A 26,933-nucleotide genomic window follows, 5' to 3' on the forward strand; every position below is an offset into this window, starting at 1 on the left:
TTGGGGATATATCCATAGTTGTCATGGCCGCTATGAACTCCTGAGCTGCCCCAGACAGATTGGTCTCGAAGTCAAGTCTCTCTCTCTCTCTCACACACACACACACACACCCCAAGCCTGAGGGACTCCAACACCAAGCCTGAGACCAAGTCTGTTAGCTCAGTTAAGGACTCTGTTGGGCAGCAGGATGATAGGTACATCTACTGAAGTTCCAGGCTATCCCTGGTTCCCAAACTTAAGAACACACATTCAATATGGTCTGACATTTCAACAGGGTAAGGGGGATGTTAATGTTATAGGCCACAGCCACTCTACCTCCCCACCCACTGACCCTCACCTGCTCAACAGAGTACCCTAGAGGCAAAAACTGGAACCATACCAAGCCACAAGCCTCCCAAAACCAGATTTCTATAATACATACCAGGTCAGCTATTTCATCCAGCTATTTCAGAGCCAGTGTGGTGTAGTGGTTAGAGTGCTGGACTAGGACCGGGGAGACCTGAGTTCAAATCCCCATTCAGCCATAATACTAGCTGGGTGACTCTGGGCCAGTCACTTCTCTCTCAGCCTAGCTTACTTCACAGGGTTGTTGTGAAAGAGAAACTTAAGTATGTAGTACACCGCTCTGGGCTCCTTGGAGGAAGAGTGGGATAGAAATGTCATCATCATCATCATCATCATCATCATCATCCAGAATCAAATCATGGAGGTTTCTGATTTGTTCTGGACCAACCTGGCATTACAAAGGAGCAAGGTGAGATTTCATGGGTGGTTGGCACTGCTCCCAAAGGTCAAAGAGCTGGCAGGGCAGCCAGAAGGGGAAACAGCTATTAGATTTCTGATTTCCTGCCTTCTAACCTGCCAACATTGTTACTTCTGTTCCACACTACCACCAGAATTGCTGCCCTTTAATTAATCTCCAGACAACACTGGACACATTAAGTGTGTCTCACCCAAGGGATGCTTAAAACAGAAGCAAAAGTGTTATATACCCACGCACTTACCCATCACTACCACGCACAAGGTTACTGGGCCAGGAGGCCTGGCCCTCACCCTCATTAACCCCTGAAGTGGCTACAACCCTGATACTTTCAACCTTAACTATCAACTGGTTTCTACTTTCCCACTTTGAGGGCAAGGGGATAGAGTCCGTGCATGTCTGCATCTCGCCATGTGTGTCCATGTCCCCGTGTCCGTCCCCGTGTGTTTCCCCCATCAACTTTGCAATGCCTGGGCCAATAAGAACCAAATCAGATACAGTTGTAGGGACACTTCAATGGCATTTTTGTGATGTCATCCACCCCAATTCAAGATGGCAGATGCGCAAACCTTTGAGGCTCAAGTGGGCTAACTTGTGAACCATCTAACCAATTTGAACCAAATTTGCTACAGCTGTAGGAACATATAAAAGTGTTCTGGCTAGTCTGTTTCGACTCCTGGCAACCACAGAGCCCTGTGTTGTCTTTGGTAGAATACAAGAGGGGTTTACCATTGCCTCCTCCAGTGCAGTATGAGATGCCTTTTAGCATCTTCCTATAGCGCTGCTGCCCGATATAGGTATGGGAAACATACCAGCGAAGATTCGAACCAGCAACCTCTGGCTTGATAATTAAGTCATTTCCCCGCTGTGCCATTAGGACACATAGGGATGCCTCAATGGCATAGTTTGTGATGTCATCCACCTCAATTCAAGATGGGTTTGTGAATGTCTGAGGGCCAAGTAGGCTAACTTTTGGACTGTAACCGATTTGAGCCAAATTTGGTACAGTTGTAGTGAGTGAGGGACACCTCAACAACATACTTTGTGGTGTCATCTACCACGATTCAAGATGGCAGACATGTAAACATTTGAGGCGCCTAACCAATTTGAACCAAATTTGCTACAGGGACAACATAGGGATGGCTCAAGGGCCTAGTTTGTAATGATGTCCTCCACCCCAATTCAAGATGGTGGATGCATAAATGTTTGAGCTGCAAATGGGCTAACTTGTGAACTGCCTAACCAATTTGGACCAAATTTAGTCCAGTTGCAGAAATAGTGAAAGAAAAGTAGGCAGCTTAGTTCTTACTAAAACAACTTGTTTCCTTTTTGACTGAGAGCTGCTCAGCAAAGTTCCAAGCACACTTGCAGAGAAGTGCAGAGCATCTTCCCTTTAAAACCTATTCAGTTACCCACAGCCTTGGTCATGTGATATCTGGATTACTGCAATGTGCTCTGTATGGGGCAGTCTTTCAATAGTATTCACATATTACAGATAGTGCAGAACATGACAGGCAGGTTATCCTCAAGAGCTGCCTGAAGTGCTACTATTATTCCTATGGAAGGAATTACACTGGCTGCCAATCTGTTTCTGGGTGCAATTCAAGGTCAACACCCTGAATTATTAAATTAAGTTATTACATTAAAGGTAATGAATGAAGTCATTATCTTTAAAACCTAGGCAGATATCTAGGGCCACAGATATCTTCAGGACCGCCTAGTCCTGGCTGAATCTACTCACCTTGCAAGTTCAACTAGAAAGCCTCCGATTCATATAATGATGCCCAAGGAAGGGCACCTGAAATGCATGTGAGATAGAGCCTTCTAGGCGATAGCCCTCGGATTTGTGGAATGCTTTACCAGACAAAGCTCATGCCTCCCCATCTCTTCAGGAGTTTTGGAGATGGATGAAGATAATCCTATTCATCAAGGCTTTTAAGTTACAAATTGGTTTTAAATGCTGCTTGGTATTTTTTCATATTTGCTGTTTTTAGATTTTTGTATACTTCCCCTGGGGTCTTGGATGAAGGGTATTTTATAAACAATAAAACAGATATTGCTAGTAATTATTCCATAAATACAAGTAATGGTTTTATTGCAACACAGCTTTCCAAAAGACAGCTCTCCTAAAACATCCATATCATTTTTAGACTTAAACACTCTCTCTCTCACACACACGTTTTTTATATACAAAGCTCATCTTTTTAGACTTTTAATGTTCCGATTCTATCTAGGCTTCTGCTGATCTCATGCAGAGAATAAAATTCAAGAGCCTCCAAGTTCTAAGGCAGTCACCCCATTTAAGCAGCTGAGGAGAATAAAGACCCAATACAAATGAATAGGAACTTGAAACAATCAAACGAGTATTCATTTACACCTTAAGCCTCCTGCATGTTGAATGTACAACCTTAAGGATATTTCTCAATTTCGCATCTTTTTTCCTCCTTAGGAGCAAAACATCAAAATTATAGTTTTCACACCAGCTGTTTTGAAAAATTCAAACAGAACAAAACGTATGCATCAATGCAAGATACATTTAGGAATAAAGACTGTTCCAAAATTAGATTATTCTTCTCATAAATGGCGCATGTTTCATGGAAGCAAGCATTTGTTCTTTGCAAAGAACTATTTGTTATTTGCTACCATATTGTGCAGACTTTTAAAGATATATAGTACACCTACATTTAGGATGGCATATTCTCACTCATTATTTCCACAATTCTGACAACTTCTGTAAAGCAGAAGCAGCAGGTCAGTACCAACACTGACATATTTTAGGTGTGGGACTGAAGGAGGTGCTTGCCTAGATTCATGGCTAAGGTACCCTTCTGGCTTACTTGATTTTAGACTATGACTCCCATCATTCCTGGTCACAATGACTGAAGGCCAGGGATGATGGAAGTTCTAGGCCAAGAACAAGTTATCCAAGACTGCTAAAGCTACCCCTGCTAAATTGGCAGAGAGGCACTACTTTTAACATGGAAGGGTGGTATAGAAATACGATAGATAGATAGATAGATAGATAGATAGATAGATAGATAGATAGATAGATAGATGAAACAAAACTTCCTGGCTCACCCTCAGCTAAACCAGCTTTTCAAAACCATTTTAGAAGCTTGGAGTTAGATATAGATAAACCATAAAGCAAAGCACTACTGGTGCATTTTAGGAATGAGCCGTTGGCACTTACCTAAAAGGTCATTTTCTTCAGAAGTATGGCTTGTGTCCGGAAGCTTGGGTCGGTCACCGACCTCCTGCTTTAGACAGGGCCAATCAGAAGCTTTTGGCTGGTAGGAGGAAGGGGCCAATCCCCCTCTGCTTCCGTTTCTGTAGCCAGCTCTGAAAGAAAAGCTTCAACAAAAATGAGTTACTGTAGTGACCTGAGACTAGAAAGTCCCGAGTTAAGGTGCCGAGACCACCCACTTGTGGCGTAGAGAGGGCAGATGAGGCGTAGTGAGACCCATGATCCACTGGGTGAGGCAGATACAAGCCATACTTCTGAAGAAAATGACCTTTCAGGTAAGTGCCAACGGCTCATTTTCCCTCAGAAGAGGCTTGTATCTGGAAGCTTGGGACCTACCATAGCCACTTGAAGTTTGAGTGGACGCTAGAGAGTCTGGGCCTCATGGAGAGACCACCTGCTGCAGGTCGTGCTAGCCGAAGGAAGCGTCGGCGGAGATCCAATCGTGTATCTTGTAGTGCCTCACGAAGCTGGAGAGTGAGTGGCTGCCCTGCAGATATTGACCAGGGGTGCCAGCATGGAGAGGGCAGCTGGTTGAATGAGCCGTGATCCCCTCGGGTGGGCGGACAGCCGCTGCGGTGTAGACTAACTTGATGCAGGCCCTGATCCAGCGGGAAAGGGTAGTCATGGAGACCCTCTTGCCTAGCAAACAATCTCTGAAGGAGACAAAGAGAGATTCCGTGACTCTAATGGGCTTGGTGCGCTTTAGATAGATTTTTACTGCCCTGCGTACATCCAGGGTATGCCACTGCTTCTCCCTGGGGGAGGAGGGGTTAGGGCAGAAGGATAGGAGCATCAGCTCCTGGGCTCTGTGAAAGAGGAAGTTAACCTTGGGCATATAGGTGGGGTCTGTGTGTAGGAGGACGTGGTTGAGGTAGACCATGCACAGTTCTTTATGAACTGACAAGGCCCTCAAGTCCGAGACCCTCCTGGCTGAGGTGATAGCAACCAGGAATAGCACCTGGAGTGAAAGGATTCGCAGGGGGCTGAGTGTAGGGGTTCAAACTGCGGCTTGGTGAGGGCCCATAGCACCAGGTTGAGGTCCCATGTGGGGAACCTATGAACTGGGGGGGAGGGCTTGAGGATGGCTGTGCCCCTGAGGAATCTTTGGACATGGGGGTACGTAGCCAGGAAGGGGGATCCTTGCACCCTCAGCACAGAGGAGATGGCAAAGACCTGCGTGCGCAGAGTGTTGGGCTGGAGACCCCTGTCCAGCCCACTCTGGAGGAACCCCTGCAACTGTGCCACTGAGGCCGAGGTGGGGGACGACCCCACCATTCTGCACCACCAGGAGAAGGTTTTCCAGGTCGATTGGTATATCCTATTTGTGGAGGGGCATTGTGAGGCCAGGATAGTAGCCTGGATGGCAGGTGGGTACCCGTGGGCTCCTACGGCTTCCCGCTCAACCTCCAGGTGCAGAGGTTGAGCCACTCCAGTTTGGGGTGGAACACTGGGCCTTGGCTGAGGAGCTTGCTGTGGCCTCCCAGGGGCAGGAGAGGTTCCCTGGAGAGCTCCACTAGGTCCAAGAACCAGGGACGGCAGGGCCAGTGAGATGCCATGAGGATCGCTTCCGCCTGGAGTTGACAGATTCTCTGGATCGTCTGAGGAATTATGGCTATCGGGGGGAAGGCATAGCCCAGGCCTGGGAGCCAGGGGAACGTCAGGGCATCTGATCCCTCTACTCCCGAGGACCTGTACCTGGAGAGAAACCTGGGTAGCTTGGTGTTCCCTGGGCTGGCAAACAGGTCGATGGTTGGGCAGCCAAACCTTTCCATGATCCGCTGGAAGGCCAGTGGGTTGAAGGACCACTCCGCCGGGTCCAGCTGGTACGGGCTTAGCCAGTCAGCCATGGTGTTTGAGGTTCCGCTGACGTGGTCGGCTACTAGTGAGAGGAGGTGCCCCTCCGCCGAGGTGAGGAGGACTGATGCCTCCCACACCAGGGAGCGGGACTTGGTCCCACCCTGCCTGTTGATGTGCGCCTTGGCAGTGGTGCTATCTGTCCACACGACCCCCGCGCCCTGTGGGGGAGAGAGATCTTGGTGTTTGAACCCTGGGTGATCTGCTCCTGGTAAGGGAGAAGGACCCACTGCAGGGGCCAGGAGTGGAACCAAGCCCAGGGGACTAGGTCTGTGGTGGAGATCATCAGGCCCTGGAGCTGATTCAGAGCTCTTAGGTCCGGCCTAGGGTTCGACCTCAGTGCCCGGCAGCAGGACACTAGCTTGTCCTTCCACTCAGGGGTGAGGGCCACGGAGCCCCTCGAGGTGTCGATGACTGCCCCCAGGTGGACAATTTCTGTCTTTGGCTGGAGTGAACTCTTTTGATGGTTTACCAGGAAGCCATGGGCTTCCAGGACAGAGAGGGTTGTCTGAACGTCCTCCTGTCCCCTCTGGAGGGAGCGGGACCGGATCAAGATGCTGTCCAGATAGGGGTACACGTGGACCCCCTTCATCCTCAAGTGCGCCACAAGTGCCACCGTGATCTTGGTGAACACTCGTGGTGCAGTCAGGAGACTGAAGGGGAGGGCCCGGTACTGGAAGTGGGCCTGCTGGTAGGAAAAGCGGAGGAAGCGCCTGTCCTGGGGGTGGATGGGGACATGGAGATAGGCTTCCTTGAAGTCCACAGAGGCCAGGAAGTTGCCCCATTAGATGGCTCTGAGTATGGAGTGCAGGGTCTCCATGCAAAAACACTTCCTGTGGAGGAAGCAGTTGACGAATTTGAGGTCCAGGATGGCCTTCCACTCGCCGTTCTTCTTGGGGACCAGGAAAAGGATTAAGTAGACTCCCCTCCTCTGCTTCCCCAGGGGACTGGCTCAATGGCTTGCATGTCCAGCAGGTGCTGGATAGCCTGCATGTCAGGGAGTGCTTCCCTGGCTTGTGGGACCTGGGAGATGGGAGGAAGTGATTTGGGAGCTGGGAGACTACCTCCAGGGAGTACCCCTGGGATACTGTCTGCAGAATTCAGGCATTCTGGCCAGTGTTGGCCCAGACTTGGGAGAAGGCCCGGAGCCGACCACCCACCGCAGAGGAGGAACAGTCATTGGGGGGTGCCACACTTGGGGCCGGGCTTGCGGTTCTGCCCGAGATGCTGCTGCCTGTAGGATGCGTTGCCACGAAAGGGCTGCTGTGTCCTGGACCATGCTGGCCTGTCCTGCCTGTTCTGGCGTGAATGAAAACTGGACTTAAAACCCCTGGATATGGAAGGGGTGAGAGAAGAGCTTGTGGTCCCGCCTCGGGGTGGAGGAGAGCATTGCCGCCTTCTTGTTGCTGGTCTCTACCAGGACCGCTTCCAGTACCTCCCCGAAAAGCTTTCCCCCTTTAAAGGCAGAGTTTGCCAGGTTGCTTCTGGACTTCTGGTCCACCCTCAAGTTCTTTAGTCATAGGAGGAGGCGGACCGTGACGTCTGAGGCTAGGGTCCTTACAGTCAGCTGCGCTGTGCCCAGTGAGGCATCTGCCATGAAGGCGGAGGCCTTGCCCAGCTTGTTGAGACCCTGGCACAGGGCCACTAGCTCTGGAGGAACCAGAGGGAGCAACTCCTTGACCCACAGGATGGCTGCCCTAGCAAAAACAGAGCTTGCCATAGAAGCATGCATAGAGAGAACAGTAGCCTTGTGTGACCTGCGGAGACCAGCGTCATACCTCTTGTTGTCTGTGTTCCTCGGGACATCCTCCCCATCCCTGGGGAGGGCAACCCCAGACACCAGAGCTGCCACTTAAGTGTAAACCAGGGGGACTTTAAGTTTCTCCATAATCGCCTTTTTAGAAGCATAGATGCTTCTAATGGAGGGGGGAGCATTGCCCTCCGTGGGCGTTTACCACTGCTCCTCGATAAGCCTTCAAAAAAGCTGGGGGCATGGCATGCATATTTCTTGGGACCTGAGTGGTGGTAGCACTGCAGGGTCCCCTTGGGAAAGGTCTGCTAAGGACATCTCTGAGGTGGATTGGGTCCCCTCCTCCAACTTTAGGGACTTGCGCACCTTGTGCAGCAAGATAGGAAAGTCTGCACCTGAGAACAGGCGAAATGGGGGGTTGGGGAAAGTGGAGGTTTCCCCCTCATCCCCCGATAGCTCACCCTCCTCCCTCTCTGAATCAGTCGGAATCCTCGCCCAGGGGCCACAGAGGGGGGTGCCCGGGGCGGCATGGAAAGAGAACTGGAGGATTCCAATCCGGGAGCTGATGTGAGCCAAAAGGGGCCTGGAGTAGGAAGCCCTCACCGGAGGGCCCAGAACCCTGGTCCAAAATGGCTGCCGCGGGCTGTGAGGGGGCGATGAGCAAGATGGCCACCACTGCGTGGTGGGCTGGGGAACCAGCAGGAGCGGGACCCTATGCAGGAAGCGCTGAAAGGAGGCTGGGATGAGTTCCTCATCATCCTCGGGGCCCTTTTCCAGAGCCAGGGAGGCCAAGGTGGTGCAGAGGCACTTGTCCGGCAGAGTCAGAGCTGCCGCCTGCCTGGTCTCAGATGCCTCTCCTCCTGGCGAGGGCTGGGATGCGGGGGCCATCTGCTGCAAGGCCGCGGCTGCAGCCTGGTTGTCCCCCAACGAGTTGCTATCAGCTGAGGCTGCATCGGCCTCAGAGGTGTTGCAGTGTGCCTTCGCGGTGATGGCCACCTTCTTCTTCTCTCGCCTCTCAGCCCTCCTGGCCCTCGCTGACGTCTGGACCTGAGAGTCAATGTGGGAGTGCTCGCCACCGCCCACTCGGCCCGGCACTCCACGTGGGCCACAGAATCCTTGGAGAGGGAGGGAGAGACCTCCCTCTCGCTGCACGGAGGGGCCGCGGCCATGGGAAAGCACGCTGGGGCTGCAGCTGAGGAGCGAGCTTGGAATAACAAAATAAAATAAAATAAGAGAGCCTTTGTTTTCTCTCTGTGTATTTCTTTTCTTTCCCCCCTTTTTTTAAATTTAAGGGTGCCTGGTCTCCTGAGGTCTCCCTGGCCAGCTGCAGCTCTGGGAGGAAGAGGAAGATCAGAGGAGAGAGGGCTCGAGGAAAAGAAAATGGTGGATTGCATGGAGAGAAAGAAGAGGTGTCTGCTAGAGCTGAAGACAGGGTGAAGAATGGAAGCAGAGGGGGATGGGCCCCTCCCTCCTACCAGCCAAAAGCTTCTGATTGGCCCTGTCTAGAGCAGGAGGTCAGTGACCGACCCAAGCTTCCAGATACAAGCCTCTTCGGAGGGAAAATAATGACTTCACCAAGTGTTTTGTTTAAATGCAAGTGATAGTTATGAGAATTAGCCAATAAGTTAATAAAAGACTTCTCAATGTCTGCCAATGAGGTCACATAATAAAGGAACCTTGTAATTAGCCTGCAAAGTTTACCCGCCTTCAAGATTTTGTACTCTCCTCAAAGCTTTTAGCTTTTTAACTTTGTAACTGTTTAAATTTTGGATTATTTATTGATTTGTTTAAACTGTTTTTAGAATTTAATTGATTTTAATGTTTTCATTTTGTTTGATTGTGAACCGCCGGAGACCTTGGGTTGAGGCATAAAAAACGCATATGTTTATGGACATTTATCCAAAAAGTTTTCAAAACCTCCCGTTTAAATGTTTTAAGTTTTACTGTACACCATTTTAAACACTTAGGACAATTTATTGATTGAAAACAATCATCCAATTCCACTCATTTCCTGTTTGAATAAACTTTGTGACAGACCTTTTAAAAAGCTGCTCAAGTAATGGTCTCTGATTAAACTAACAGAATTACTTATGCTATCTGAATATCTTACACTATTATCTGAAGGATGACCTACTCCCAAAGGTTTCTGCCTGTCCAACAAGGTCATCAGAGGGGAAGCTCAGTCATGAGTGACAGGGCCTTCTCTACTGTTGCCCCCAGGCTCTGGAATCCCCTCCCGGTGGAAGTCAATTCTCTGATTTCTGTGGTAGTGGTGGTGGTGTTCAGGTCTTCACCCCTTAGAGGTTGCCAGTCTCTCTGCTCTCCTGCTGCTCTGTCTTGGTTGTGTTTGTTTTTTTAAATGGCTGCTGCTTTTTGGTGCTTTTATTACTAATGCCACAACCTAACACTTGGGACTTTACATACTGTGCAATGTACATCGACAGCAGCCATCTTGCCACTTCAAGCCATTTTTAGAACCCAAGGAGCACCAAAAGCAGCTTGGGACATACATGGAAAAGGCAATTCAGAGCAGAGAGTCAGTATTTCCATAGAGCAAATGCAATGGTGCACCTGAAGAACTTACTAAATTGCCGTGAAAACACCACAATTCAAACTGTTGTATGTACACAGGGATCTCTGTGCAAGTAGGATTTCCTTCACTCACTTCAACAGAACAGACTGCTGGTTCAGTTTCTTAACAAGGGAATCACTGGACCCAATTCGGAGAAGCTTGAGACTACTTACACTGCACAGCAAGGCCTTTCACCTCTTTACTCTCAATTAGCCCCACCACCATACTACATCAAAACCCAGTCTGGTCAGAAGCAGCTTGTGGTGTGTAGCAGCAATGCTGCCGATAAGGAGTGTGAAAAACACCGCACAGCAAAAGCGTGGACATGCATACAGAGAAGCTTATATCCTGCAGAATTAAGGGAGATTTTTAAAAGATTAAACACATACGTTTGTTAAAGTACAAAATGGCCTTGCTTTTTAAAGTTGACTTTAAAATATACAACTGTATTTTCAAAATACATCCATTAATACCTCAACATGCATCTTTCAACTGTAAATATAAATATAAATCTAGTATTTCCTGCTCAGCATCTAATAAAATGTTACATTCTAGGACTGTTCAATTTATTAAAGCAAGCCTTTTAAATGGAAGATATTAAACTACAGCATAACCTGGATGTATGCCAACTTGGACCATTGAAGCAGGTATGTAAACAAGTCCACTTTTTTGACCAGAATGTGTATTACTAATCTGAATTTCAAAAAACGCACAGTGGGTTATATACGCACTCCAAGAGATGCAAACTAATGGTTCACATTAATTATTATTATGAATATTTATGTACAATGAATGCCCAAGACCAAGCTATTTGCGGACATAGAACGGAAGGATTCTACATTTCATCAGGGTTACTGAAAACTCATATTAGCCATGGCTTTAAAAAAAAAAAATAATTCCCATTTATTTATCTCTCTCTTCCAAAACAAGACCGGGACTTCTACTGAAATACATAAATACAGAATGAACATTATGAACGGGATGCTCTAATCTGTATGTACACAAAACACAGGGTATGTTTTATGTTAGATAAAAGAATGAATCATCTCTTTTCTAACACCGTTTATAAAGCAGATTTTCTTCAAGAGTCATCATGAGTCTAAGGTAATTATTTATGCTTTTCTGTTTTCTTATCAGAAGATTACTCATTTATCCAGATATTAAGGGACTACATGGTTCACTGCCCAGAAATGGAAGCTGGGCATCTGAATTAGCAAGCCTGGAAAATTAAAGGAAGCAGAGAGCTTGGATGGTTTCTGTCAACATGAAAGGTTGTGCAGCAAAGTTAACACAGAATTCCATAAGGGATACTTATTTCAGCTGGATTACTCAACACCAGTACACAACTGAGAAGAGGGCAACTAGAAGAATATCCTCAAATGAGCACATTTCCAGCAACAGAGAAGTTACAAATTAGCTAGGCACTGTATGTGTATGACACTATGACAATTATTTCTCCTTTCACTCACCCCAACACACATTTCGTTTATCTACATAATTATGTATGGTGTACTAATATATTAAAGTTCACAAATGCCCAGTGGTCCAAAAATATTGTGAATCATATTTCATGTCTGATCAATAAGCCTGAAGAATGTCATTTGGTCAATGAACCTTAGAAGTGGGTGCATAAAACACATGAGGAATCTACTCATTATGGTTCTTTGTCCATAACCCTTTTACGGCAGGCTGACAGGAAAATCATCTCTGAACATCCTGGATGCCCAGCCTGTAAGAAACAACATGTACATACAGCAATTGTGTTTGCTTTTAGCTGCCATTTGTAGGAGGGGCTAAACACCAGAAGAGGTGCCTTTTCTGCAGATCCAGGATTGAGTAGGACCCAAAGTCAGAAGCATCCATAAAATCAACAGCATCATTCACTTGAAAAAGTCGAGAAGAACAAGCCAGAAATGGCAGTTAAATATTGCTACTCAGCACAAAAGTGGTTTTTACCAGAAGAAGCAGGTATCACTCAAATGAAACCAAGTATCCAACACACAAGAGATGCATATGGTACCTTTGAGGCCAAAGGATGTATTGTGGCATCAGCTTTTGTGAACTAGAGTCCACTTCACTACTCTGATAACTATCACAGCTCCAGCAGTATGCTTTGAGCTGCAGAAATGCTTGGCAATCTAATGATAAGATCACATTCTGTAGATGTTGAGAATAGAAACCTAGTGGAACTTAAATTTACAAATGTCATACACTAAGGAGTTAAAGATCTTACACCCATCTATTTTCTCATGTCCTTTCTGCCAACATATAAAGAACTAAATAAGTCACTATTACCACAGCAATGTGAATTTAATTTTTACATGTGTTTCATCAGAAGGTGCACTTTGTATCTATCTGTTGAATAAGTGAGTTTTGTTGGTTTAGATATCAAGGATTTACCTTGAGGACTTGCCATACTTATTTCAGAATTATGGCTCTTTGGCATAGTTAAACTATTGTTAACTCCTAATTTTCAACCCAAATTTCTATCTTTCTGCAACTGAATCCCTTTAGACACAGTCTTGCCCTCTGAGGCAGCAGAAACTCTGCCCTCTTCTAGGCAACAGTCCTCCAGATATTTGGAGAGTGCTTTCCTATCCACCCTCAGTCTTCTCTTCTCCAGGTAAACATACCCAGTATCTTCATCCTTTCCTTACTAAAGGGCTCATTTTCCATATCCCTAAATGCGCCAATCTTTCTACATATTTCAGGTACAACGCCCAAAATGAGACACATTGCCCCAGCTAAGGTCTAGCACAGAATAAAATGGAATTATCACTTTTGATAACTAGAAAACTATGGTTCTATTAATACTGCCTAAAAATCACATTAGCTATGTTTGCAGCTGCAGCACACTGTTGACTACCCAGTTTGTGAGACGGCAATCTCATGATGCTTTTTGCATGTGCCACTACCAAGCCAGATATCCCTTATTGTAGACTGCCTCTCTGGTGGGCCCTGGTCGCTTTGAACACCTGTAACATTTAGATTAGCCTTAAATTATTCAATCAGGATGTGATAAATCCAACACAGTGAATGCACCACTGCACAAGTCCAAGTTCATACTTAAAAGAATTTGACACACAACGCTTCTGTTCAGATTCTGGTTTACTTGTATAAGCTTTACTTCTAGTAAAGCATTATTAAACACAGATCATAGACAAAGTACAGAGCATCAAAACAGAATTGATTGCAAAGCACTTCCTATGGAAAGTAATTTCAAGGAGTGTTGTCTAAAATGCAGATTTTTATCACAGCTATACAACAAGCAGCCCAGGGTCTCATGACCAAGCAGAAGGTAACGAGAAATACAGGTCAGCATTCTAGGTTCTCTTGATAGCAGAGCAGCACAAAGCCTTGTCTACATCCTTCCTTTGATGTATCATTACTCCAGTTCAGATATATAATTAACCCCTTTCAAGTAGATATAATTTCTTCACTAATCCTTATATATGAAGAACAGAAGGTAACTACTGAATGTTTAACACAGTTGAATCACAAACACACCTTGGAAAACATTGTGTTTTCAGTATTGGTCTCCAGAGGGAACGGCAATGAGATTGGATTGTTGCAATGAAATGTTTGATGGATAGACAATTGCTACACAGGTTTTTTTTACACTGGTTAGTTTGTGGCACATTGTGACACAACATAGGCTAACCAACCACTAGCATAAATGCTTACCACAGCTGCTCAATAAAGTGAACGGGGGGGGAAAGATCATTGCCGCCAACTTAAAAATATTCTCTTCAGAAATGGAGAGAAATGAAAGGGCTTTAAATTCAAACAATCACAACTCAATTAATGTGAAAGGTATTTTGAACATCCCAGGATATAACACAGAAGAACGAACTCAAACAGAAAGGAAAGGTTTGAAGTCCAGACACCGGTTCCTTTGTTATTTGATCCCTATAAACCAGACAGATTCTGTCAAAGAAATTCAAAGGCTATGGTGTATTTATAGCCATACAACACCAACGAAACATGTTCAAGAGCCACATAATACAAAAGGATATATAATCTCAGCAGTGGTTTTTACATTGCCTGTATAAAACCGAACACTGAGCAATGCATTCAGATTCCACAGGATAGCCCTCATGCACACACTCCAAATAAGCAGCTTGTGGCTGAAGCCTATTATGACCAACTGGAATATGCTGCACATGAAGCTCACGAAGAGGCCAACCATTTTAAAAAGATATGCAAACTGGAATAATGTAATATCTGAATACTCTTAGTGAATTGAAGTATTTTGCTAATGGTATTTAAAACAGGGCTTTGTAACAGGTGTAGAGAGGCAATTTTGACAAACACCTGTGATTGAAGGTCACGTCAAGATCTCATTGGCACATCCTTCAGTGACATTTAGGCAGATGTTTTCTCATTGCGGTCCCAACATTATCATGTCTAGCGGTTGCTATGTATTTGAAGTGGCCCAATATAATTTTGTTTGCACTGGTTGTTTGGGACAGAGGTTTTGACGTAGTAACCGCTGCTAAGCTAGGGAAGTATTTTTGTAGTGGTTAAGAGGTGTGGCTTCAACTGGGCTGGTGAGATTACAGTTAGAGATAGAACAAAAGTGACAGTTGGGAGTTAACAGTTGGAGGTTTGCTGTTGCCCAAGGACAGCCAGAGAGAGCTGGTGTATGGAAGGAAGGAAAACCTGAGAAGGGGGGAAAAGGCTGGGGTCACCGAGAGGAAAACCAAGAGAAATGCTGAAGGAGGAGTCTATTCCCAGGGCAAAGTTGCTGAGAGCTTTCTCAGGTTAGAACCCAAGTTCTACCGATAAAGTGAAAGAATAAGAACTTTAAAACCAACAAGAGAAATGACAGTTGGGATTTAACAGGGGTTGGGTGACTGGATCCTCTCAGTGCAGGCACAGCCTTATCAACTTATCTGAAAAGCAGCTGGGATACCCTATAAATGTGTTCATAATGTTCTGCAACTAAAGGGGAAAGAATTTTTAATTTTTAAACTTTTTAAAGATGCACACATTTAATACTATCATCATGTAGGAACACCATGTGAAGCTTCAGAGCTTTTTGCCCAGCCGTTCAAAAGTTGTTATTCTTTTTGTAGTTCCCCATTGATCTTTATGAGGAAATTATTAAAACTGGAAATTCAGGCATAGCTCCCCCTAGAGACAGCTCATCTTCATTGCACACGTTTGGTCAAATGTAGATCCACCCCTGAGCAGTTATATCCAACTCACATATATCCAACTGACAATCCAACCATCAGAATTAAGTTTTCTAGCTGACACACAGACTATGGTTGCACTAGCACAAGAGGAGTTGCACTTTGTAGAGCTGCACAACGCTTCAGTGCTCTGTGGAGCACATACAAGGTTGAGCAGTATGTTACAAAACATTTTGTGCAACATCTTCTACTAGTGTAAGAACTAGTCTGAAATAGTTGCGCCTTTCTTTCTGCAAGAACATTGCACTATATCCTTGCACTGGCTAGCACAAAATTATACTAGTGCAAGAGTAGTCTGGATTTAGGCCCCACTCTTAAAGTGAACAGCACCAGAGTGATGAATAATCCAAGAATGGTCAGTGCAGCAGTTATGACCATTTAAAGACCATAAAAGTTGAAGACTGATAGATCCCAGCAATATTTCATTATTTCTTTTCCCTTTTAATTTTTACTGGTAGGAACCCAACAAGGAACAAAAACAAAGCCTTTTATCAAGCCCCTCCCCCCCAACACACACACACCAACCATGTAGTCAGTCTTATGTGGTTTCCTACTTTATATAAAGTAAAGTAGTCTTTGGGGTTTTGTGAAATGAGCATGAATTAATCCTTGAAGGATTCCAAGAGAAGACTATAAAACACTACTTTGTGATTGATATCACTATTACAAGCCTTCAATCAACGTGTCTATCTTGAAAGAAATATAGTCAATCTGATTAATGAAGATATAAAGGAAAGGGGTAGAAGGGGAGGCAGCCTCTGAACACTTAATTGTACAATGTGGCTAAATTTCAATTACACACAATGCAAAATATGTTATTCAAATCATTTCCAGGAACTGCTACATGCCAGAACTTTAGACTAAAATTTGTAACTGAACATACCACTTTTACATAAGAATATTTCACTACCATAAAACAAGTTGTATTGAAAGCAGCCAAGATTCTTTATTTTAAACACACAAATGCTTCCATCCCTGCCCAACGCAGGGATCCTTTTTCACAGTTACTAGTCATGAGTAGAGAATCAGAATATCAGCTTCACCCAGTACACCCCTAGGCCACTACAGAAGGCTAGTATAGAGTTCTTACAGGTAGGCATCACTCACCCTGATTAAAATGTATAACTCCAGCAAGCCATTATTAGCTATTACTGACCTGAATTAAAACTATTTGCTTTGTTTTTCACAGGAGCAACACACGTTTATATATGGCACAGATTTGAGAAAGTGAAAAAGGTATCCAACAGTAGGGACACAAAAAAGCAAGTACAGGATTGAGTCATTGAGGCTGTTCTCACACACAACCTAACCCGGGCTAGGGACACCCAGCCCAGGTTAGGCTACATGTGAAAACTGCTGGGATCATGCCCGATCCTAGCGGAGCAGCGCCACCTAGCCCCACTGTTTACCTTGGCTATTAGCCAAGGTTAAGGGAGCGAGTGCTCCCTTACCCCGGGCTATCTGCTTATATGTTCATTCATATGTTCACTCATATGTTTAGCACCAGCAGACACAGAGATTGGCGCCTAGCATGTCCGTATCTTGGGAGATTCCTCCAATCTAATATGTGTGTTGTGGGATTCACAGAGGCTGGAATAACAAGTTCTGGCCCCAGATCCCTTGGAGGCTTCCTGCCCCCAACTCCCCTGCTCTTGGCGATAGTGAGAATCACCCCGTTATGTTGTTGACTGAAAAGCAGAATTACAAAATATCTTAAGGTAATTACATCTGACCAGAACAACTTGCACGATCTGGCAATGTTTGGGACAACAAAATTTATTAACTTTCAAGACAACTGGAAATGATATTTCAACAAAAACAATTAATTTGAGCCAAACCATTAAACATTAATTGGTATTTGATCAGATTTCATCATTGAAGTTACTAAAATATTGATTATTAAGTTGGAATATAATGAATCCTGAAAATACTAGGTAGTAGATCACAGTAAAGAACATTTTTCCAATTCCAACTTGGACAAACCTAGTTTTGTATGAAATAGCACATTTTCCACAAAGCTTTACTTGCTCATTCAGGGTTTGGTACAATATTGGCTCTTTGTTATGACGTGTCACTCTGGCTGTCTTCAGTGAATTATTCATTGAGACAATAGGGGAAATGCTCCAACATGTTTATTTTGTTTTACACCTTTAATAAACACGATGACATTTTGTTAGATATAGTCACTGGAATTCGACAGATGAGAATATACATCTTCTCTATATTGCATTTTTATAATGAAGTCATTCCAGAATCTAATAACTTTCTAGTAAGAGCATATATGCATCTTGTCACTGAAAGAGATATATAGGATAGCATCATAGCACAAGCACTGGGCTGAGAATGTTTGCTTCTCCACACATCAGCACCATACACATAAATCCATATTATCCAAGTGAGCATATGCCAGAGGCAGAGAGCACAGCAAGAGGAAACACTCACCAGTGGTAATGGCAGGCAAGGAATACTTATGAGACAAATCCAGGTATCTCAAAAGCAAGTGAGCCAAGCCAGGGAAGCAACATGCAAATCTAAACATTGGGTTTCCATTAGATAACTACAAATGAGCACTATTCAGACATTATGTTGTACAAGTGAATTTTGGCCCGTTGAATAACGGGCGCTAGTAACGGGGCTCCTGGCCCCCCGCCGCCATTCCCCCTCCCTCCGCTGTCCCCCCCCCCCACCTTTAAGGGCCAAATCGGCCCAGGCACTTGCCCCCGCCAGGCCGGGGAGACGGAGCCCGGGACCGGGGGCGGAGCGGAGGCCATGTAACTTTTTAAAAAAATTGCTCCCGCGGCCAATGCCGCCGACCGCCCACCCTCCCTCCCAGCTGCCGAGTCCCCCTTACCCTAGCCGACTGCTGTCGGCCGTAGACAGCCCTCAATTTAAGAGGCAGAGAGGAGCTCGCAAGCAGAGCTCCTCTCTGTGCAAAGCCTCTTGCCGAACTGCCGCTTTGGGCGCTTGTGTCCCTTGTGCCCAAAGCGGCAGTTCGGCAAGAGGCTTTGCACAGAGAGGAGCTCTGCTTGCGAGCTCCTCTCTGCCTCTTAAATTGAGGGCTGTCTACGGCCGACAGCAGTCGGCCAGGGTAAGGGGGACTCGGCAGCTGGGAGGGAGGGTGGGCGGTCGGCGGCGTTGGCCGCGGGAGCAATTTTCTTTTTTAAAGTTACATGGCCTCTGCTCTGCCCCCGGCCTCCGTCTCTTTCGGCCAAGGCAGCGGCTCCGCCGCTGCCTCGGTCACTCTCCCCCGCCGCCGCTACTCCGGCTTCTTCAGGGCGGCCGCTTCTGGCCGCCCAAGATGGCTGCCGGGTGCCGGCGATCGTGTCTCCCTTGCCCTGCTTCGCGCATGCCCAGAACAGGGCAGGGAGGCACCGACGGACACCAAGCGTTTTATTAGAGAGGATGATACGCTTATACATTTGTCTGTGTGCATGAAGGGAAAGGAACATTGGGTCCTACCTTGTGAAGGGTCCTTTTCCCCTCATCTGGAGATCATCAGTATGGGATCAGGCACTGAGCATGCTCAAGACAAGACCGGATATTGAACTTGTAGATCCTCCCACCAACTGGAGGCTTCCCCAGTTCCGGGACTGTAGCGAAAGGTGAGGAGGACCTCAAATGCTCTGCAAACTTAAACAATTGAAACATATACAAAGAACAGGAAGACAACTTTAACAGTAGAAACAACCAGAAAAAATACATTGAAGTCGACAGAAGCGGGAAGAATACAGCCCAACTCCCTGGAGAGCTGCCTCCACCCAAAAGCGAAGGAACCCAACCATACCAGAAGACATCCGGGCGGGCCTGATGATCTCCAGACGAGGGAAAAAGGACCCTTCACAAGGTAGGACCCAATGTTCCTTTTTCCCCTGTCTGGAGATCATCAGTATGGGACATAACCAAGCCGAAAACAGACATTGGCCCTGGGAGGGAAGGATGTCATACCACCTGTTGCGAGACTCTGCGGCCAAAGGCTGCTTGAGACTCTAAGAACGACGGAATCTTGTAGTGACGAATAAAGGGAGAAACCGAACTCCAGGTTGCCGCCCTGCAGATTTCACCCAGAGGGGTATTGGCGGAGAAGGCTGCAGACACCGCCGCACTGCGGGTAGAGTGAGCAGTAATGCCCAATGGAGGGGCGAGACCGAGGCTCTCATAGGCCAGTTTGATACAAGCCCTAATCCAGGCTGCTAAAGATGCCTTAGAGGGTCGTTGACCCAGGTTGTGGGGGGAAAAGGACACGAACAGCGCGTCTGACTTCCTAATGTCCCTGGTACGTCTCACGTAGAAGTGCAAGGCATGTCTCACATCCAATTTGTGCCAATGCTGTTCAGAAGGGTGCGAAGGATTGGGACAGAAGGATGGAAGGATGACCTCCTGAGCTCTGTGAAATATTGAATTGACTTTGGGCAGAAAGGTAGGATCCAAGGTAAGGCAGACTTCATCCTGAAGGAAAACGCAGAATTCCTTTCTAGCGGATAGGGCTCCCAACTCTGAGACTCTTCTAGCTGAAGTAATAGCCACGAGGAACAGAGTCTTGTATGATAGCAGCTTTAGCGGAATGGAACTCATAGGTTCAAAGGGAGGGGCTGTCAGAGCGTTCAGCACTTTGTTGAGATTCCAAGAAGGAAAACGGGGAACCGGAGGAGGAGCCAGGTTAGAAGCTCCCTTGAGAAAGCGAGATATGTGAGGGTGGAGGAAATGTGTGCTGGGGTCAGAAATTTTTAAAACTGAAGCCAAAGCGGAAACTTGTCTCCGTAAAGGTGGATGGTTTGAGATGTAGCATCAGTCCGGCTTGTAAGAAGTCCAGGACTTCTGGAACGCCTGCCGAGAGGGGGTCAAGATGCTTGTTGTGGGCCCAGCCGGAAAAGGCTGCCCATGTAGTCTGGTAGATGCGCTGAGTGGAAGGGCGTCTGGATGCCAAGATAGTATTCAGAACCTGCGAGGAGTAGCCCTGAGATTCTAGGAGGCTGCGTTCAATTTCCACGCGCATAGCTGAAGCCAGTCGGGGTCTGGATGAAGGACAGGCCCCTGACGCAGGAGATCTCGACAGTGAGGAAGACGCCACGGAGGAGCCTCGCTGATGCTGATCAGTTCTGCGAACCATGCTCGACGAGGCCAGTACGGGGCGATCAGAATTATTTCCGCCTGTTCTGACCGGACTTTTCTGACCACCTGATTGAGGATTGGAATAGGAGGGAAGGCATAAAGAAGAGTCTTTGGCCATGGGAGGGTGAGAGCATCTGTGCCCATGGCGGTGGGAGTGAGGAACCTCGAAAAGAAGTTGGGCAGTTGGGCGTTGATGTGTGATGCAAACAGGTCAATGAAGGGAGTGCCGAAGCGTTGTGTGATCTGGGAGAAGACCTGAGGATGGAGACTCCATTCGGATGGATCAACCGACCGTCTGCTTAGCCAGTCCGCTACTGTGTTGTTTACTCCGCTTAGGTGCTCCACTCTGAAAGAGAGAATGTGATTCTCTGCCCATTGGAATAGAAGGTTCGCTTCTGCCATCAGATTCTTGGAGCGGGTGCCCCCCTGCCGGTTTATGTGTGCCTTGGTGGTGGTGTTGTCGGTTCTGAGTAAGACATGGGCTCCCCGAATGAGGTCCTGGAAGGCTAATAGGGCCAATCTCGCGGCTCGAAGCTCCAGACGATTGATGCTCCAGGTTTTCTCCTCTGAGCACCAGAGACCCTGCGCCAGATGACCCAGGCAAACTGCCCCCCAGCCGGACCGGCTGGCATCCGAGGTTATCAGAATCCTGTCTGGTTCTGTGAAGTGGAGGCCTGTCTGCAGAGCAGGGGAGATCCACCATACGAAGGACCGGCGAACTTTGGTGGGAAGAGGGACCTCTATGTGAGAGCCCGAGGATATTAGATCCTGGTGAGGCAGAAGAAGCCACTGAAGCGGTCGGGAGTGCCACCTGGCCCAAGGTATACACTCCATGGCCGCCGTCATCATCCCGAGGATTTGAGCCAACAGCATAACATCCGCTGTTCCAGAGAATGGAAGCTCTAGCAAAAATAGAATTAGTGGTAGCCATCTTAATAACCGTGGCTGATGCCTCGTGAGACTTTTTAAAAATAGAATCATTCTTTTTATCCTCTGTAGATTTAAGTTGTTCCTGACCCTCCACATTCAAAAGAGATCCCGAAACCATTTGAACAACAGGAGGATCCACCTTAGGGGTGGCTAGGAGGGCTGACACCTCGTTAGAAAGATTGTCATGTTTCTTAGGGAGAGTTCCTATAGGCCTGCAGGAGGCAGGGCTTTGCCATTCTGCCAACATAACCTGCTTAAATAAAGTGGGGAATGGAACAGCTGACGAGGCCCCCGAAGTAGAAGGAAAGACTTCCTGGTCAAATTCTGATGGGGGAACCACATCAGCCGAGGAGACATCTTTAATAGCCCGCTTAGCCTTAGACAAAATAACATCAAAGTCCTGAGAGGAAAATAAGCGAGGAGATACAGAAGGGGTAGGTGTAGTCTCTTCCTCAGATAGTTCTCCTTCTTCCCTGTCAGGGTTCCCTACTGGATCATTAGGAAGTTCCTCTTCAGATGGGGGCTGGGTAGGCAACACGGGAAGGGAAGGAAGGACAGGATTGGGAAGAGATGGGGGGACGGTGGGTATGTGTATTGGACCAGGAGGGTCGGGGGGGGGTCGCTCTCCATCTCTCCTAGGCACCTTAGGCAAGGGAAGATCAGGCTCTGAACAAGAAGAGGAGGAGGGGAGCCTGCGTCTATGGTGTCTTGGTAAAGCGATAGGCACGAAATGGCCCCTTTCGAAGAGGGGAATGGCGTCCCTGCGGGGGCTGTATGCCGGGGACAATGAGGAGAGACGTCCCCTGGGTCTGGGCACACGCGCAATAGGCACCGGAACTGATGGCGGCGGTGCAGCGGGAATGGACAGCGGACCGCCCAGAGGCAAGGCGGGCTGGCCAGGCAACAGCGGGAGGCATTCCTTAATGAAAAAATCTTTCAGACATCCAGCTACATCAGGGGGTAGCTGAGAGGGGACCCCCGGATTAGGAACCGCCACCAATGGGATCGGAGCAGGAGGAGCAGGCTGGGACTCAGAGGCGCCCAGAGAAGGGGCGGGCGGTTGTAAATCGGGCGGCAGCAGAGCCGGTGGGGCCGGGAGGAGCGGCGGAGCAATCACGCCGCTGCCCGAGGGAAGCACCGGGGAAGCGCTGGGAGAGTGTGACTCACCCGAAGGCACAGAGTCTCCTTTGTTCCTTTTCCCTTTGGAGTCCCGCTGGCGTCGGGACCGCCTGCACACAGCCTGCAGAAGTAGGCATTCACTAAGCCTAACGGCTCCCGTCAGCTTTTTTGCCTTTTTGAGTTTCTCCTTGCTGTCTTTGCACATTTTCTTCTTTGCTTTCCTCGGAGAAAGCGGTTGGGGCGGGGGATGGGCTGCCGCCGGAGCGGGGTAGGCCGTCCCTGAGGTAGCAGGTTCGCCAAGAGTGGGCAGAGGGTTTGGGGGTGGCCCTTCTGGAGCCAAATTGCCCTCAGATAAAAAGCCCTGAAGGAGCTCTTCAGCATGCGCTACCTCCATGCTGCCCGATGCAGAAACCCGGCAAACAAACTTAACAGCAAAAAGGAAAGTGAAAGTGCCAATCAGCTGAATTGCAAAAAAGGAAAAAGAGTTTTGTAGTTTAGGAAACTAAAAAAATCAACTAAGGCAGTCTCCTTCCCACCTTGCACACAGAAAAGAGAAGGATAAGAGAAATCTGTGCAGAGCAAATTCCTATGTGACCAAGCCTTGAGCAGACAAGACCGGAACTGGGGAAGCCTCCAGTTGGTGGGAGGATCTACAAGTTCAATATCCGGTCTTGTCTTGAGCATGCTCAGTGCCTGATCCCATACTGATGATCTCCAGACAGGGGAAAAATTCCACTATCCCCTTTCACCTAGTTGTGTTACCTACATAAGTCCAAAGTGACACAAGTTTCTATACCCTGCTGTTACAGGGCCCCCTTTCTTGGAAACAATACTATGCCCCACCTGAGTAGAGAGAAACACCTGCTGACCATAGCTTGCCCTGCTTGACTAGGCATAAACACAGCTAAAGCGGACTGGTGCATTATTTCTGGTTTCTGCCTTGCAATCGGTTCACCTTGTCTACCAGTGGCTAAGGTTTATTCTGCTTGTACTAGTATGATTGGTGTATACCATGAAATTTTGGCCTCTGATAGGCTCTATGCTCAATCCTACACCCTGTATCTAAACAGTATAAAAGACTCTTGCCAAAAGCCTGAGTGTGCGCTCTTGAAAGAGAGACACCTGGCATGTTATGATCAATAAAAGTTTGAACCTGATTAATAGTTTGGTCTCTGCTCATTAAATGAACCCAGAATTCCTGGAATTTCTCCGTCAATGACTACCTGTGTTCATTTTTAAAATTAACCTGGGTACAGGGCCCTCAAATTCATGGTACAGATAGGAAGTGTACTGCAATACTGTGTCATGTCTGGAAAAGGCTATGGTTTCACATTATATTGATCCAAAGGTCACTTGAGAAACCTAATTTGCATTTTAAAAATAGTTTACCTAGAGAGGGGACAAGTCTCCTTTCATTAAGAAAAACCTGGCTCCACAGTTCTGGAGGCCCTTTGGCAACCAAGGTTTGGGCCCCTTTTCCACAACCTCTTCCTCCAAACTCTTCTGTGGGCCTATTCCTTTGATCTCACAATTTCATCCTTTTAGCATCAGCCCACCCCTGACCTATGAATCATCCCCCTTTATTTTGTGTGTGTGTGTATATATGTGTGTGTGTGTGTGTGTGTGTGTGTGTGTGTGTATACACACACACACACAGAGAGAGAGAGAGAGAGAGAGAGAGAGAGAGAGAGAGAGAGAGAGAGAGAAGATTGCACTCTCTTTGGACTAGTTTGGAAGAAACCTAGACAAACCAGAGCATCTTCCCTACAAGGAAATATTACGTTTTTTAGCTTGGAAAAAGAAATCTCTAAGAAGAAACATGACAGAAGCTTGTACAATTATGCATGGTAGAGAAAAACTGATAGTGCTTTCCCCCCTCCCTCTCGAAGTATTAAAACTGGGGTTCACTCACTAAAACGGATTGGCAGTAATACAGGACAGAGAAATATGTACTTTACACAGTGCATAAGAATATGGAATTCGCTGTGAGAAGATGCAATAGCCATTAGCTTAGATAGATTTAAAAAGGAGATTAAACACATTCCTGGATGCTAGATCTATCACACTGGCCCAAGAGGGGTGGGGGAAAGATACAAGAAAAAAATGGGATGGAAGTTACAGGATGCTAGACTGGTGCTGCTGAGAGGGAGAACGTGCACATGCACATTTGCTTCCCATTTACTCAATCTGTACATTTCTTGCATTTTATTACAAAAAGGCATCAAGTGAAAGTAGAGACCGCTCCACAATATTAATTTCATTTTCACCTTTGTAGTTTCTTTTTTACCATCTGGATTCTAGAAAGCTGAGGTTTAATTTTGAGAAGTGGTAAATGCAGCTAGCTTATCATGGATGAGCAATTTATTTATTTATTGTTCCATATGTATACCACTTTTCATTAAAATAATCCCAAAGTGATTTACTTTTTTTAACTTTGTGTGTCTGCCGCCCATTTTTAATTAAAATAAGTGATGCCAGTCTCATTTGCCACCAGCACATTAGCCCATATCCAGTACTAGTAAAAAAAAAAAAAAAAAAACAGGGCAAAGAAAAGTAAGACAAGGAAAGGGCCTTTGACTGCAATCCTAAGCACACTTACTAGGACATAAATGTCATTCAACACAGTATTTACTTCTGTTCTGAGTAAGCATCATAAGGTATGGTGTTTAATCATGGCCAGCTGATGATATGAGTGTGTGGAGGCGGCCAGCTCAGGCCTTGAAGGTAGCAGATTGTCCATTTGCTATGTCCTAGACAGCCACCTAATGGCACAGCAGGGAAGTAACTTGCCTAGGGAACAAGATGTTGCTGGTTCGAATTCCTGCTGGCATGTTTCCCAGACTATGGGAAACACCTATATCATGCAGCAGCAATATAGGAAGATGCTGAAAGGCATCATCTCATACTGCATGGGAGATGGCAATGGTAAACCCCTCCTATATTCTACCAAAGAAAATCACATGGCTCTGTAGTTGGCAGGAGTCGACGCTGACTCGATGGCACAACTTTACCTAAACAGACACTAATCTAGCAGCAGCAAAGCAACATGTACTACGACTGTTCTACAATGCCTTTTCAAGAGGCAGAGATGAGATCTTGAACCACTTCCTACTGCTCCATTCCCCACACTTGAAAAGGGCAGGACATGACAAGTGAGAACAGGACCACCAGGCACGGCAGTAGCTGTTACCACCAGGAAAGGGGAAGCAGAGTAAAACTGGGGGGAAGACTAGGTAAAGTTGGAAGTGGACAAGACTGGGGTAGAAGACTAGGAAGCTGGATGCAGCTACTGACAATTTCTCCCTGAGAAATTCCATTCATACAATTGGAATGATCAAACCTCTGGCAAGGACAGTAGTCTTGAAAGATCAGAGTTCATCTATTTATTCTCAAAATTATTCGATGGACTTCAAGACATTTAAATAAGATGTGATCTTTTCTCTTTCAATCCATACTAACTGGGCCAAAAGGCATCTTTTAAAGCAATGGCTCACATATTTCAGGAGAAAGTAACTGTCCCTATTCAACCCAGCACAACGTCCTTCCCAGTGGCTGTTGCTGATGTGTTTTCATTTAGATTGTGAGCCCTTTTAGGACAGAAAACCATTTCCTTGTTCCTTTTGCTATGTAAACTGTGCTGAAAACTTCTTTTGTTGAAAAACTGAATGATAAATAATAAACAAGTTTTCAAGTTTAATGGTTTGACATTAATGCTTTATGTGGACTTAACATACACATTCCAGACAAACCCTAAACACGTGCTTGCATTATTATACATTGGTAATGTAGAGATCAAAAGCTCTAAAGCAAAACACAAATGCACATCTATTTTTGTTATGACACTGAAGGCAGTTTTCATAAGGCTATTGGCAGACTAAAGATCTTAGTCAGTAAAAAGGGTGGTCTCTCTCTCCAACATACGTAGGCCCAAATCTTCCCTTCATGATTTATATCTGTGTTATGTTGGCTCATCCTCAGTCTAATGAGGTCTAATACATACTCTCACTCCAAAGCTCAAGAAAAGAGCTATAGTACTGTAATAGTATAAAGACAAAGAGGAAAGAAGTCAGTGAAAGCCACAAAAGGTCTACAGAGAATCTTTGAATGTTCACAGAATCAATTTTGCCTCTCAAAATTAATAGTGCAGAAAGATCAATAGATTAATGTACACAATGGCAAGTTTAAAAGTGTCAGCTTCCAAGTGGCACCATCTTCTGCTCCACTGGTTATCTCTGAAGTAAAAAGGCAATGCAGTCTCGATATTTTCCTTCCTGGTCTTCCAAAGTAAACAAGCTCTAAAGGGTTAAGGAGTCTCTGGTGGCCACAGAAGACATAAGGAAAAAACAGCAAGTGCAGACTTTTTACTGAACAGCAGCTTTGGGAAGAAAATTTAACCA

General features: G+C 46.3%; 1 protein-coding gene across 3 annotated transcripts in view; it reads right to left on the reverse strand.

Annotated features, from left to right (window-relative positions):
* Window positions 1–26,933, reverse strand: part of CDK14 (cyclin dependent kinase 14) — a 417,778-nt gene that overhangs the window by 334,166 nt on the left and 56,679 nt on the right. The window contains exon 1 of one of the 3 annotated variants that reach the window (XM_053260459.1): window positions 14,495–14,713. The exons of the other annotated variants lie outside the window; for them this stretch is intronic. The gene's annotated coding sequence lies outside the window, so the exon portion shown is untranslated. Of the gene's footprint in view, window positions 1–14,494; window positions 14,714–26,933 lie in introns of those variants that run through there. 3 annotated transcript variants of the gene reach the window in all.

The sequence above is a fragment of the Hemicordylus capensis genome, chromosome 6 (assembly GCF_027244095.1).
Source record: "Hemicordylus capensis ecotype Gifberg chromosome 6, rHemCap1.1.pri, whole genome shotgun sequence".
In the NCBI taxonomy this organism is placed as follows: Eukaryota; Metazoa; Chordata; class Lepidosauria; order Squamata; family Cordylidae; genus Hemicordylus; species Hemicordylus capensis.